The sequence below is a fragment of the Halichoerus grypus genome, chromosome 15, assembly GCF_964656455.1.
Source record: "Halichoerus grypus chromosome 15, mHalGry1.hap1.1, whole genome shotgun sequence".
Taxonomy (NCBI): domain Eukaryota; kingdom Metazoa; phylum Chordata; class Mammalia; order Carnivora; family Phocidae; genus Halichoerus; species Halichoerus grypus.
The window spans coordinates 45,552,458-45,565,643 of NC_135726.1; the positions used below are offsets into that span (position 1 = coordinate 45,552,458).

General features: G+C 38.4%; 1 protein-coding gene across 9 annotated transcripts in view; it reads left to right on the plus strand.

The window, feature by feature from the left end:
- Window positions 1–13,186, plus strand: part of ZNF529 (zinc finger protein 529) — an 82,515-nt gene that overhangs the window by 49,064 nt on the left and 20,265 nt on the right. The window lies entirely within an intron of this gene.

Below are 13,186 nucleotides of genomic sequence, written 5' to 3' on the forward strand. Positions count from 1 at the left end.
TATATTTATTAGCATTCTTAACTCTTAGAAACCTTAATTTCTAGTGAAAATTAAGTAGTAAGCAAATGTGAACTGTCTGGTATACCAGCAATCTAGATTTGCAAATTTATGAACATATCACATAAATTCTAGAGGCATATGCTTTTGTGTTTCATGCTTTTCATACTCTTACTTATGGTCTTTCCTTTCCACTCAAAGATTCCCTTTAATATTTCTTAAAGGGCTGGTGTAGTGGTCATGAACTGCTTTCATTTTTGTTTGTCTGAGAAACTCTATCTCTCCTTCTATTCTGAATGATAGCCTTGCTAGGTAGAGTATTCTTGGGTGCAGATTTTTTCCCTTTCTGCATTTTGAGTATTATCATGCCACACTGCAAATGTTTCTTTTTTTTTTTTTTTTAAAGATTTTATTTATTTATTTATTTGAGAGAGAGAGAGAGAGAGAGAGAAACAGCATGAGACGGGAGAGGGTCAGAGGGAGAAGCAGGCTCCCTGCTGAGCCGGGAGCCCGATGTGGGACTTGATCCCAGGACTCTGGGACCATGACCTGAGCCGAAGGTAGTCGCTTAACCAACTGAGCCACCCAGGCGCCCCACACTGCAATGTTTCTGCTGAAAAATCCACTGATAGCCTTATGTATGTATGTACAATTACCCTTGTATGTAATTGTCATCTTTTCTCTTGCTGCTTTTAAACTTTATCACTACTTTTTGCCATTTTAATTACTATGTGTCTTGGTGTGAATCTCCTTGTGGTGATTTTGTTGGGGGATCTCTGTGCCTCCTGGATCTGGATATCTGTTTCCTTCCCGAGATTAGGGAAGTTTTCAGATACTGTTTCTTCAAATAAATTTTCTGCCCCGTGTTCTCTTCTTCTGCGATTCCTATAATGTGAATGTTATTACGCTTGGTGGAGTTGCTGAGATCCCTTGTCTGTTCTCATTTTGCATAATTTTTTCTCTCACTTGCTTAGCTTGATTTCTTTTCCATTACTCTGTCTTCCAGGTCATTAATTCATTCCTCTGCTTTCTCTAGCCTACTATTTATTCCATCACGTGTATTTTCAATTTCAATTATTGTGTTTTTCATCTCTGATTGGTTCTTTTTTATCTCTGTATTAAGAGTCTCGTTGAGGTCCTGCATGCTTCTCAAGTGCAGTGAATCTTTATGATCCTTACTTTAAATTTACTATCAGGCATATTACTTATCTCCATTTTGCTTAGGTTTATTGCTATACTGTTTTTTGGTTCTTTCATTTGGGACATATTCCTCTGTGGGCTCATTTTGCCTATCCCTCTGTGTTGGTTTTGTGTGTGATGAAAGTCAGCTGTGTCGCTTTCTCTTGAAAGTAGTGGGTGCAGCATAAGCACTTTTAACAAAGCGGTGCTGGTCGTCTTCCACAGGGACTTGCAGCCATGGTATAGACCAGGGCAGCTGGACCGCTCTGAGGAGTCACTCAGGTCAGGGGTGCCATTTTACCAGGGTGCGCACATCCTCCACAAGAGGTCAAAAGATGCGGTATTGGCAAGGTTTGCACCAGTCTTCTTGGGGAGGGGCCCCACAGAGCAGGGACTGAGACAGGCCTGGCCGGCGGGTGGGGGGAGGGGGAAAGCAGGGCATGGCGTAAGCAAATTAGGTAGCGAATGCCTGCACTGCCCGGGTTCCCACAGTGCTGGGCCCAGGGGAGGGATGCTGTTATCTGCCAGCTCTTTGTTCCTGGAAAAGTCCCTCCATGAACTCTGAGATTAATAACTTACTCTCCCTCGTGTATTGCCCAGGCCTTTCTGAAACTGCTGCTTCTAAGCCGTACTTCAGTGGGCTGTCTGTTGTACTGACTCTAATTTAAGGACAGGGACTCAGCTTCATATCACCCTCTGGCCTTTCCCAGAGCTGAGCTTGCTGATTTTTAAAGTTCCAGGCTTTAAGTACTACTGGTTGTAAGAACTCATGAAATTTGGCCCCCTGACTTTCAAAGCCAAACGTTATGGGGATTCATCTTCCCTGTTCAGGCTCCCTGGTGTGATAGTCTGTTTCTTGCCTTTCTGTGCATCTGCAGCTCCCTCCTTCCAGCATCTGTCCTGCAGGGTTTAGCTTCCACTGCATCTCTGCCTTTCCTGCCCTCTTCAGTGTGGCCTCTTCTCTACATTTAGTTGTGGAGTTTGTTCTGCCAATCGTCAGGTCGTTTTCAGGGTTATTTGCACTGATGTATGACCTAGTTGTATCTGTGGGATGAGATGAGATTAGGATCCTCCTACTCCACCATCTTTCCTGGAAGTCTTCCCCAAGCTGTTACTTTTTTGTTGACAGATTTTGTAAGAGATAATATGAACTTACTTGGCTAGTAAACTCAGGTAGAATAAAAGTTTTATATTTAATGCTAACTTTAAAGACATGCCTGCTTTAATTAAACATCAACCTTAAATTAGCTTTCAAATAGAATATTTCCTCAGATAACATAAACTTGAAAAGCTTTTGGGTTAGTTTCTATCTTTCTGAGTGTTACAGAATGGCCTATACTTTCAGGTGCTTCACTTGAATAGGGCTTTTACAAATTAATTTTAGTGATACCATCTGGAGGTAGAATAGCTCATATACATCCATATACATTTACAACTGTATATGGGCATAGACACAGACACACACATGCAAAGACCATATAGTTACTAATATTTGTGGAGAAGATTTTTAAGATTTGTTTTTGTCCCTGGAATTAATCTTAAAGAGGTTGTACAAGAGTCCTTTTAGCAGTTTTTTTTTTTTTTTTTAAAGATTTTGTTTATTTATTTGACACAGAGAGACACAGCGAGAGAGGGAACACAAGCAGGGGGAGTGGGAGAGGGAGAAGCAGGCTTCCCGCGGAGCAGGGAGCCCGATGCGGGGCTGGATCCCAGGACCCTGGGATCATGACCTGAGCTGAAGGCAGATGCTTAACGACTTAGCCACCCAGGCGCCACCAGCAGTTTGTATTTTTAAAAGGCCTCTTTCCCTTTTTCTTTCTTTTAATCTTAGGTTTACATTTCAAAGGTATGATAAGAGATGTAACTTCTAGGGACAGAGAAAGAATATAAGTGCTTCCAAGAAGGACTTTCGTTTCCTAAGGCCAATAATTTACAAGCCTTTTGAGATAAACAAGGGAAGTTTTGGAATCGGTAAAGGATTAGGTGAATTTTGAATTGCCTTTAAAGCTGACTTTTGGGGCGCCTGGGTGGCTTAGTCAGTTAAGCATCTGCCTTCGGCTCAGATCATGATCCCAGGGTCCTGGGATCAAGCCCTGCATCGGGCTCCCTGCTCAGCAGGGAGTCTGCTTCTCCCTCTCCCTTTACCCCTCTCCCCTGCTCGTGCTCTCTCTCACTTGCTCTCTGTCTCTCTCTCAAATAAATAAATAAAATCTTAAAAAAAAAATAAAGTTGACTTTTGCTGTGCAAAGGATTTGTAAGGATAGTTGCTCTCAATTGAGAGAATTGGGTTGTAACTTAAATCAACATTATAGGTTGATCCACCTATCCAACTATATTATCCTCAGTTTGCTTCTTTCTTTATGGGTAGATCTAATTTTAAATATTTCTGGCAGTATGAATAACCTGCCTTGGGTCTAAGATGGGTCCCCAAAGAGCATGTAAAGGATATTACCTTCCCAAAATCAGAGTTACTCCCAAAGATAGCCAATAGTAAAAACCAACAACCTGCGCATCCCAGACAGGCAGAAAGCCAAACCCAGTCACACACAACTAGATAAGCAAGAAGGCAGCAGCTATCTCTGGGAGACAGAGGATCAATATAGTGGATTTGGATTTGGAAAGGAAGAGACAATGTGAAATTTTATTTTCCTTTGAACTTGGCATTACAGATAGTGATTCAGAAGAACTGATTATGGTAAGAATTTTCTTTACTGGCTTCTGCCAGTTTTTCTAGGATCCACTCTGCAGGCTCTGATATCTACCAGAGTTTCCCCTTGGCTGTTTAAAGGAAAATGTGGAAGTTTACCAGAAAATCCCTCAGTTTTGGCAACTTGGGGAGGGGCCCTCCTTTGAAGGTGGTATGGGGATGCCTGTGAGGCCATTAACTTGGCAGACTTTTGTTTATGGTTATGTAGTCTTCAGAGTGGATAAACAGTTCAGAAGATTAGTAGAATGAGTACTCAAAGGAGGATAGAGAGGAGCAGTAGGAGTTATGTCTTATAGTCTTTTGTTGTAGATACCTCTTACATATTTAATTTTTCTCCAGCCTTCTTCAGCCTAATCTTTTTTTTTTTTTTTAAAGATTTTATTTATTTATTTGGCAGAGAGAGAGATAGCGAGAGAGGGAACACAAGCAGGGGGAGTGGGAGTGGGAGAAGCAGGCTTCCCGCAGGGCAGGGAGCCCGATGCGGGGCTCAATCCCAGGAGCCTGGGATCATGACCTGAGCCGAAGGCAGATGCTTAACGACTGAGCCACCCAGGCGCCCCCAGCCTAATCTTTTAATGACACTATTTTGGAATTTTTAAACCTTTTGGAGGCTTCTGCTTGCCAATTCTGTTTAATTTGGGAAGCCTTGCTTTCAAGTGCACTTAAATGATCTTACCCAATTGGATTGTTCCCTGTCATGACCATGGTATTTCTACATTGTATTTCCCATGAGGGCTGACAGCAGTTCGATAGGACCCTAACCACAAATGGAATTAACCCACATTTCTGCCTAGCCACGTCTAGTTGCAAATGGGGTACAACTCACATTTCTGTCCAGCCTTAGCCTGGGGCCCCCAACTTGATGGTTACCAAGCCAAATTCTTTAGGACACAAAACAAGCAGGTAGATTTTTATAGCTTCCAGGACCATAGATCTTAGATATAAAATAAATGTCTGGGGCGCCTGGGTGGCTCAGTCGGTTAAGCGTCTGCCTTCGGTTCAGGTCATGATCCCCAGATCCTGGGATTGAGCCCCACATCAGTCTCTCCACTCAGCAGGGAGCCTGCTTCTCCTTCTCCCTCTGCCTGTTGCTCTCCCTGCTTGTGTTCTCTCTCTCTCTCTCTGTCAAATAAATAAATAAAATCTTACAAGCAAGTGTGCCAGAAGGTGGAATGCTTAACTCTTTGGAATTTAAAGATCCCATTAACTAAGCCTTTATTTCCATAAACAAGACAAACAAGTGTGCATGTAACCAACATTGCATCATTACCAACAGTAACCAAGAGATGTCATTGTGGGCTGACCAAGAGAGAGTTGTGTGTACCACCAGGAATTTCCAGTATGGACTAAACCAGCAGACTCCATTAATGGAGACTGCATATTAGAAATGGAGAAAGGTAGTAAATGGGGACTGTGGACTGGAACTGGGGAAGGGATTCCAACATGGAATTGCAGACTGAACCAAGGGCTAAGAAATAGTGCTGTTAGAGCCTCCTGTCAGTCTAGACTGACCTGTTCAACCTGGACTAAAAACCTATTAGATCGGTAGCTCAAACGCAAAAAGAGCAGAGCTCAAACTAAGAGGGGACTTACCAGCAGGCTTTGGAAACGGCAAGACAGTGAATTTAGAAGGGTTCAAGGGCTGCCACACCTGTGTTCCTCATTTTCCCCAAATGCCAGTAGTTCTCTTTGGACTCTACTGCTGCCACCAGATGTGTTAAAAAAACAAAATTCAAACAAGTAAACCTGAAGATTTAATTGGCTTTGTTGAACAATTCATGAATCAGGCAGCATTCCATCTAGCAAGTAAAGGGGAGCTCTGCTGAGCTAAACAAAACAACAACAACAACAACAACAAAAGTTTTTAAAGGTAAAGAGAGTGAACTAAAAAAGAAAGGAATTTATTAATTCCTTTAATAATTCTTAACTAATAATTAATTTGTTAAGCAGTTCATGCAAGGAATATATTGTTTATGTAAGGTTGCTCTCCTAAGGGGTGAAGAAGCGGTATATCAGTAAATTTCCTAGTCTTGGCCAGGAAGTTCCATGTCGACTGGTTAAAAGTTTACATTGCTGGGGGTTGAAACTGCAGTTTGGTTAGGTACTAAGTCTTAGTTTACTGACCATAGGCCTTAACCTAACTGACGCCTATTTGGGCCTGTGGTTTTCTTTTTAACAATCTGAAAATGCTACCTCCCTGAATTTTGTTAATTCAGGTTTTTGAGTAGTGAATGTGCTCTCTTGCATTGCTGAGATACAGCAAAAGGATGTTCATAAGTTTACAGGAGTAATTTCAGTCACAGATATCCTTGATGGTCCCATTCATTTTGAAGGTCTTTTTGCTCACAGTGTTCTTAACAGAAAGAAAACTTGCCTCCCAACTATTGAATCTGTTAAGTGGAAATAGCTTCTTATATATTTCTGATGTTGGAATTAATGCATGTTTGTTGCGAGATACTCAAAATTGTAAGGAATCTGTAAAGAACAAACATAGTAATTAGCCATACAGAAATAATCACTCTTGATAATTCAGTGTACCTTATTTTAAACTTTTTCTCTCTGGATGTGTGGTTTTGTTTTGTTTTGGAGATATAACTAACATATAACATGTTAATTTCAGGTGAATGTAATGATTCAATATTTGTATATACTGTGAAATGACCACCACTGTAAATCTAGATTAAATCTAGAATGATACAATAAATCTAAATTTTAAGATATACACTCTAAGCAACTTCCAAGTAGACAATACAGTATTATTAACCATAGTCATCATGCTGTACATTACATCCCCATGATTTATTTATTTTATAACTAGAAGTGTGTACCTTTTGAACACCTCTACCTATTTTGTCTACCTCTCACTCCCTGCCTCTAGAAGCCACCCATTTGTTCTCTGTATCGTAGTTTGGGGTTTTTGTTTTTGTTTTTAAGATTTCACGTATCAGTGAGATCATATGGCATTTGTCTTTTCCTAACTTATTTCACTTCCCATAATGCCCTCCAGGTCCATCCATGTTTCACAAATGGCAAGATTTCCTTCCTTTTTATAGCCAAATAATATTATATTCTATTATATATATTTGTGTGTGTCCCACATTTTCTTTATCCATTCATTCATCTATTGATGGACAATTAGGTTATTTCCATGTCTTGGCTATTGTAAATAATGCTGCATGAACATGGGGGTATGTATATATATCTTTCAAGTTTCCTTCAGATAAATATCCAGAAGAGAAATTGCTGGATCATATGGTAGTTCTATTTTTAACTTTTTGAGGAACCTCCATACTGTTTTCCATAGTGGCGGCACCACCAATTTACTTTTCCATCAGCAGTGCACAAGGAAAGGTTTCCTTTTCTCTTCATCCTTCCCAACACTTTTTATTTCTTGTCTTTTGGATAGTAGCCATTCTAAGAGGTGTGAAGTGATACGTCATTGTGGTTTTGATTTGCATTTCCCTGATGATTAGTGGTGTTGAACAACTTTTCATGTACCTATTGGCCATCTGCATGTCTTCTTTGGAAAATGTCTGTTCAGACTCTACTCATTTTTAATCAGATTGTTTTTTTTGGCTGTTGAGTTGTAGTTCTTTATATATTTTGGATATTAACCCCTTATCAGATATATGATGTGCAAATATTTTTTCCCATTCAGTAGGTTACCTTTTTGTTTTGTTGATGGTTTCCTTCGCTATGCAGAGGCATTTTAATTTGCTGTAGTCCCTCTTTTATTTTTGTTTTTGTTGCTTTGCTTTTGGTGTCAGATCCAAAAAATCATGGCCCAAACCAATGTCAGGGAGCTTACCCTCTATGTTTTCTTTTAGGAACTTTATGGTTTCAAGTTATTGAAAGTTTTATTGTTCAGTTCCTTAATCCATTTTGAGTTGATTTTTGTGTATGGTGTAAAACATGTTCCAGTTTCATTCTTTTGCATGTGGTTGTCCAGTTTTCCCAATACCATGTCTTAAAGAGACTGTCTTTGCCCCACTGTATTTTCTTGGCTCCTTTGTCATAAATTAATTGACCATTATATGTGAGGTTTTTTTCTGGGCTCTGTTCTATTCCATTGACTAATGTGTCTCTTTTTATGTCACTATCATACTGTTTTGATTACCGTAACTTTGTAATACAGTTTAAAATAAAAAAAACATGATGCCTCTAGCTTTGTTTCTCGAGATTCCTTTAGCTTCAAGGTCTTTTGTGGTTCCATATATTTTTCAGGAGTGTTTGTTGTATTTCTGTGAAAAATGTCATTGGAATTTTGATAGGGATGCGTTGAATCTATCTTTTGTGGTAGTCTAGATATTTTAGTTTAAATATTTTATTTATTTATTTGTCAGAGCACAAGCAGGGGGAGCGGCAGGCAGAGGGAGGAGGTGGCTCCTGCTGAGCAAGGAGCCCTATACGGGACTTGATCCCAGGATCCTGGGATCATGACCTGAGCCGAAGGCAGCTGCTTAACTGATTGAGCCATCCAGGCGTCCCCATAGTCTAGATATTTTAACACTATTAATTTTTCTGGGGCACCTGAGTGGCTGGGTCGGTTAAGCATCTGCCTTCAGCTCAGGTCATGATCTCAGCATCCTGGGATCAAGCCCTGCATTGGGCTCTCCGTTCAGCAGGGAGTCTGCTTCTCCCTCTCACTCTCCCTCTGTGCTCTCTCTCTCAAATAAATAAAATCTAAAAAAAACCAAACAACTCAAAACAGTATTAATTCTTCCAATCCATGAACATGGATTACCTTTCCATTTATCTATGTCTTTCTCAATTTCTTTCATTAATGTCTTACAGTTTTCAGTGTACAGTTCCTTCACCTTTTTGGCTAAATTTATTCCTAGGTATTTTATTATTTTTGATGCAATTGTAATAGGGTTGTTTTAAAAATTTCTTTCTGATCATTAGCATATAGAAATGCAACCGATTTATGTATATTAATTTTGTATTCTGCACCTTTACTGAATTTGTTTATTAATTCTAAGAGTTTTGTTTTGTTTTTGTTGTAGTCTTTAGCGTTTTCTATAGATAATAGCATGTCTCTGCAAATAGTGACAGTTCGATGTCTTCCTTTCTGATTTGGATGCCTTTAATTTTTTTTCTTACCTAATTGCTCTGGCTAGAACTTCTAATACTGAATAAAAGTGGTAAGAGTGGGCATCCTTTCTTGTTCCTGATCTTGGAGGAAAAGCTTTCAGATTTTCACCATTGAGTGTGATCTTAGCTATGTGTTTGTCTTATATGACATTTATTATGTTGGAAGTATGTTCCCTCAGTACCCACTTTATTGCATTTTTAACAAATTGATGTTGAGTTTTGTCAAATGCTTTTTCTGCATCTATTGAGATGATCATGTGGCTTTTATCCTTAATTTTTTATCTTTTTACCCTTCATTTTGTTAATCCTTCATTGTGTGTCAATTGATTAATTTGTAGATGTGGAAGCATCCTAGTATCCTTGGAATAAATCTCACTTGATCATGGTATATGATCCTTTTAATATATTGTTGAATTCATTTTGCTATTTTGTTGAGGGTATTTGCAGCTGGGTATGTTTTTTATTTTGTTCTGCCAACAGGAAATTTGGCACATGAATTTGCCACATAAAAGAGACAAAGTTACAGTTTTATCGAATGTCTAGGCATGTAGTTATAAGTAGATAGTGGCAGTGGTCACCATGTGATTTGACACATCTAAGTATTCAAGACTTTTGGAATTTCAGTTATCAGGGGAACAAATTATGAATTAAGACTGCTATTCAGAATTCCATATTTTTTAGAGATGGTTTCTTTCATAGGACATAGGAATGAACTGGGAGATCCAAGTGTCACACATACATCATTATATACATTATACTTGAAAGGACAGATTTATAGAAACAGAAATAAGTATGCAGTAACTCCTGTGTTGGACATAGAAACAAGATTGAGCCTTTTATTATTATGCTCAAGTTGTCACTTATTAGATCAGATTCTTTGAGCTAGTTATATGTGTGCAGCTTTATGTGGAGGGCAAGAATATATGTCTTCCTTTGCTTTTTGAGAATCTTTGTGACAAATATTATTAATGAGGAAGAACTGAAATCTGAAGATTGGACACTGAAATGAGTTAACATGACATGGAAGCACAGACTTAAGAATCTCGAATTTTACTGTAAGAAAAAGGAGAAGCACAAAGGGAATTTTTAAAAATAATAATGAGGGTGCCTGGGTGGCTCAGTTGGTTAAGCGACTGCCTTCAGCTCAGGTCATGATCCTGGAGTCCCAGGATCAAGTCCCACATCAGGCTCCCTGCTCAGCGGGGAGTCTGCTTCTCCCTCTGACCCTCCCTGCCTCGTGCTCTCTCTCTCTCAAATAAATAAAATCTTTAAAAATAATAATAATAATGAAACAGGGGACATGAAATATCCTTTACAAGTTCATTAATTAATAGGCAACTTATACTTGGTGTAATTAGGTGTTTATTATATGCCACTGAAAGTGCTTTATGTTTTATTTCATTTGATACATACAGGAACACTTTCAGGTAGGTCACTGTTGCTCTTCCCATTTTGCTGATGAGGAAATAAAGTCAGTTAAGTAATGTAGTAAAAAGTTACACAATAACAACCAAAGATAAAGTTAACAACCTGAATTTTGGATGATGGATCCTATGTTCTTTATTATGACAGGATCCAACCTCCAATCACTTTTTAAATCTGATTGTCTCACTAATTCATCAAAAAATGTTTTTCATCAACATTTAATATGGATCAATGTCAAATATTACAGATATTGATAACATATAGCTCACCATACTTTATTTAGCCCATTGCCTACTCTTATTTAGAATTATCATAAACTACTTTGTAATATATGTAGATCTTTATAACAGAATTTTATGTTTCTTAAGAATTTCTAGAAGTCGCATTTATAAGTCAAACATCAGATATTTATTAAGTGCCTACAATATGCCAATATTGTTCATGTAACTTGGGATACTAGCATTAAAGAGACATAGCTTCTATCCCTTAATTTGTTTATAATTGATCATGTAAATATAAACTATGAGTAGGACTAAAACTATGGTAGGGTATGGTAAGGACTATTTAAAAAATGAGACAGTGCACCCTTGTAGTTGTTGAGGAGAGATATCATAGAGACAAATCCAAAGCTATAAGGTTTTGACCAGTTTACACTAAAGCCATGGTTTGTCAGAGTTCCCCAGAAACCGTCTTTAAATTTGATGATGTGCTAGGACTTACAGAATTAGGAAAAAGGGTGGTTATGAAAGGATATAGTTTAATATTAGTGAGGAGAAAAATCACATAGGCTGAAGAGCAGGAAAAACTAGATGTGAGCTTCCAGTGGAGTCACACAGTCAGTGCTTAATTCTTCCAGCAACAATTTGTAAGAACACATGTGAAGTGAGCCATGGAATCTCACCTGAGCCTTGGTGTCCAGGGTTTTTATTGAGGGTCAAAAACATAGGCAGGGAACAACTATGTAGTTTACTTTAGCTTCTCAGTTTCAAGCCCCTCCAGAGGTCAAATTAATACAATTGTGGCCTAGGGCCCTGGGCAAACTTTTTCCTTATTGCCCTCCAGAGGAAACATCTTTAGACATTTTTTTTTTGCTAATTGAGTATGCCCATGACAATTTAGAACCACAGATGTACCCTGTGTATCTCTTTATGTGCTGTATGTATATTTGTGCTTTATACATAAAAGGAGTAACACTCTCCCCCCTTCCCTATCAATTTTCACTTATTGGTACAATTTTGCTCTGATTGACAGTACATGCTTGAGTGTAAATAACCACTAAAAGAATTATATGAGGATGTATAACAGAAATTTTAATAGTGGAATAGAATGGGATAATAAATTTGATTAATCCAAATAAGTCAAGAAAAGAGGAAGAGAGTACTTAAGTACTGATGGGACAGATAGAAAACCAAAAGGGTAACAGGCTTATTAAATCCTGTAAAAAGTACTTTAAAGGTAAAAGGACTAAACTCTCCAAACTAAAGACAGATTGGAATAAAAAAAAAAAAGGAAGAAGCCATTTGCTTTTAATAAGAGATACATTTTAAATAAAAGGATCCTGATATATTGAAGTTTAAAAATAGAAAAGGGGTGCCTGGGTGACTCTATAAGCGTCTACCTTCGGCTCAGGTCATGATCTCAGGGTCCTGGGATCAAGACCCATATTGGGCTCTCTGCTCATGGGGGAATCTGCTTCACCCTCTCACTCTCCCTTTGTGCTCTCTCTCTCAAATATATAAATAAGGTCTTTAAAAATAAAAAATAAAAATAAAGAGATACAGTATGCTAATACTATGAGAAAGTTGATAAAAGCTATATTGGTATCTCCAAAGTACATTTGAAACCAGGGTGTTACGAACGATAAAGGAGCATATTTCATAATAATAAAGGGATTATTTTTAGAGGAAGATAATGATATTTTGTTTTGACAAAAGCATAACTTCAAAGTATATAAAGCAAACATTAATAAAATTAAGAAGAAAAAATATAACTCCATTACCATACCTGAAGATTGATCATACCTCTTTCAGGAATGTATACAACAAGGAGTCCAAAAGCCTTTGTGGCAAGGTTTAAATACAGGTATCAAAGCTTGTTAGGCTTTGTTAGTTCTGTTTTCTACTTTCTGTCTGTGGTAGCCAGGCAAGAGGTTCTAGTGTGGATGATGTCATCCCGTCTCAGCTCTAGAAGGTGTGGATGAGGGAGGAAGATCTCCCCAGGGAATGTATGAGTGTCATAAATCCACGTCCAGTCTACATCAACCAAATGGTGGACTGGCTAGAAACCTTTTTGCTGCATTGTCGTGCCTACATCAATGCAGAAGGTCCTCTGCTCTGAATCCATTATTGGAGAACTCTGTTCCCGGAGGTCTGTCCATTGTTCTTATTGAATATATTGTGTGTGAGTTCAGCAAGAGAGTTTGAAAGTAGGAAGATAGAAGGAGAAAGAAATTGTGTCCGTTCAAGTCATTTTGGTAGCTGTAAGGCACATCTAGTCAGATAGTCTCCTTTATCTCTCCTAGCTCTGGCTTCTTTGGAATCTGCTTCTCCTGTCAGTGAACCACTAATGGACTTTTTCCTGCTGCTCCATTTTTTTTTTAATAACCGCTTTATTGCTGTATTATTGACATACCATACAATTCACCCATTCACAGTACCGTTGTGTTTTATAGTATATTCAGATATGTGCACATATCACCACAACCAATATTAGAACATTTTTCATCATCCCAAAAAGAAACTCCTTACCCCTCTATTTTCCACCTCATACCTGAACCCTCAGAAA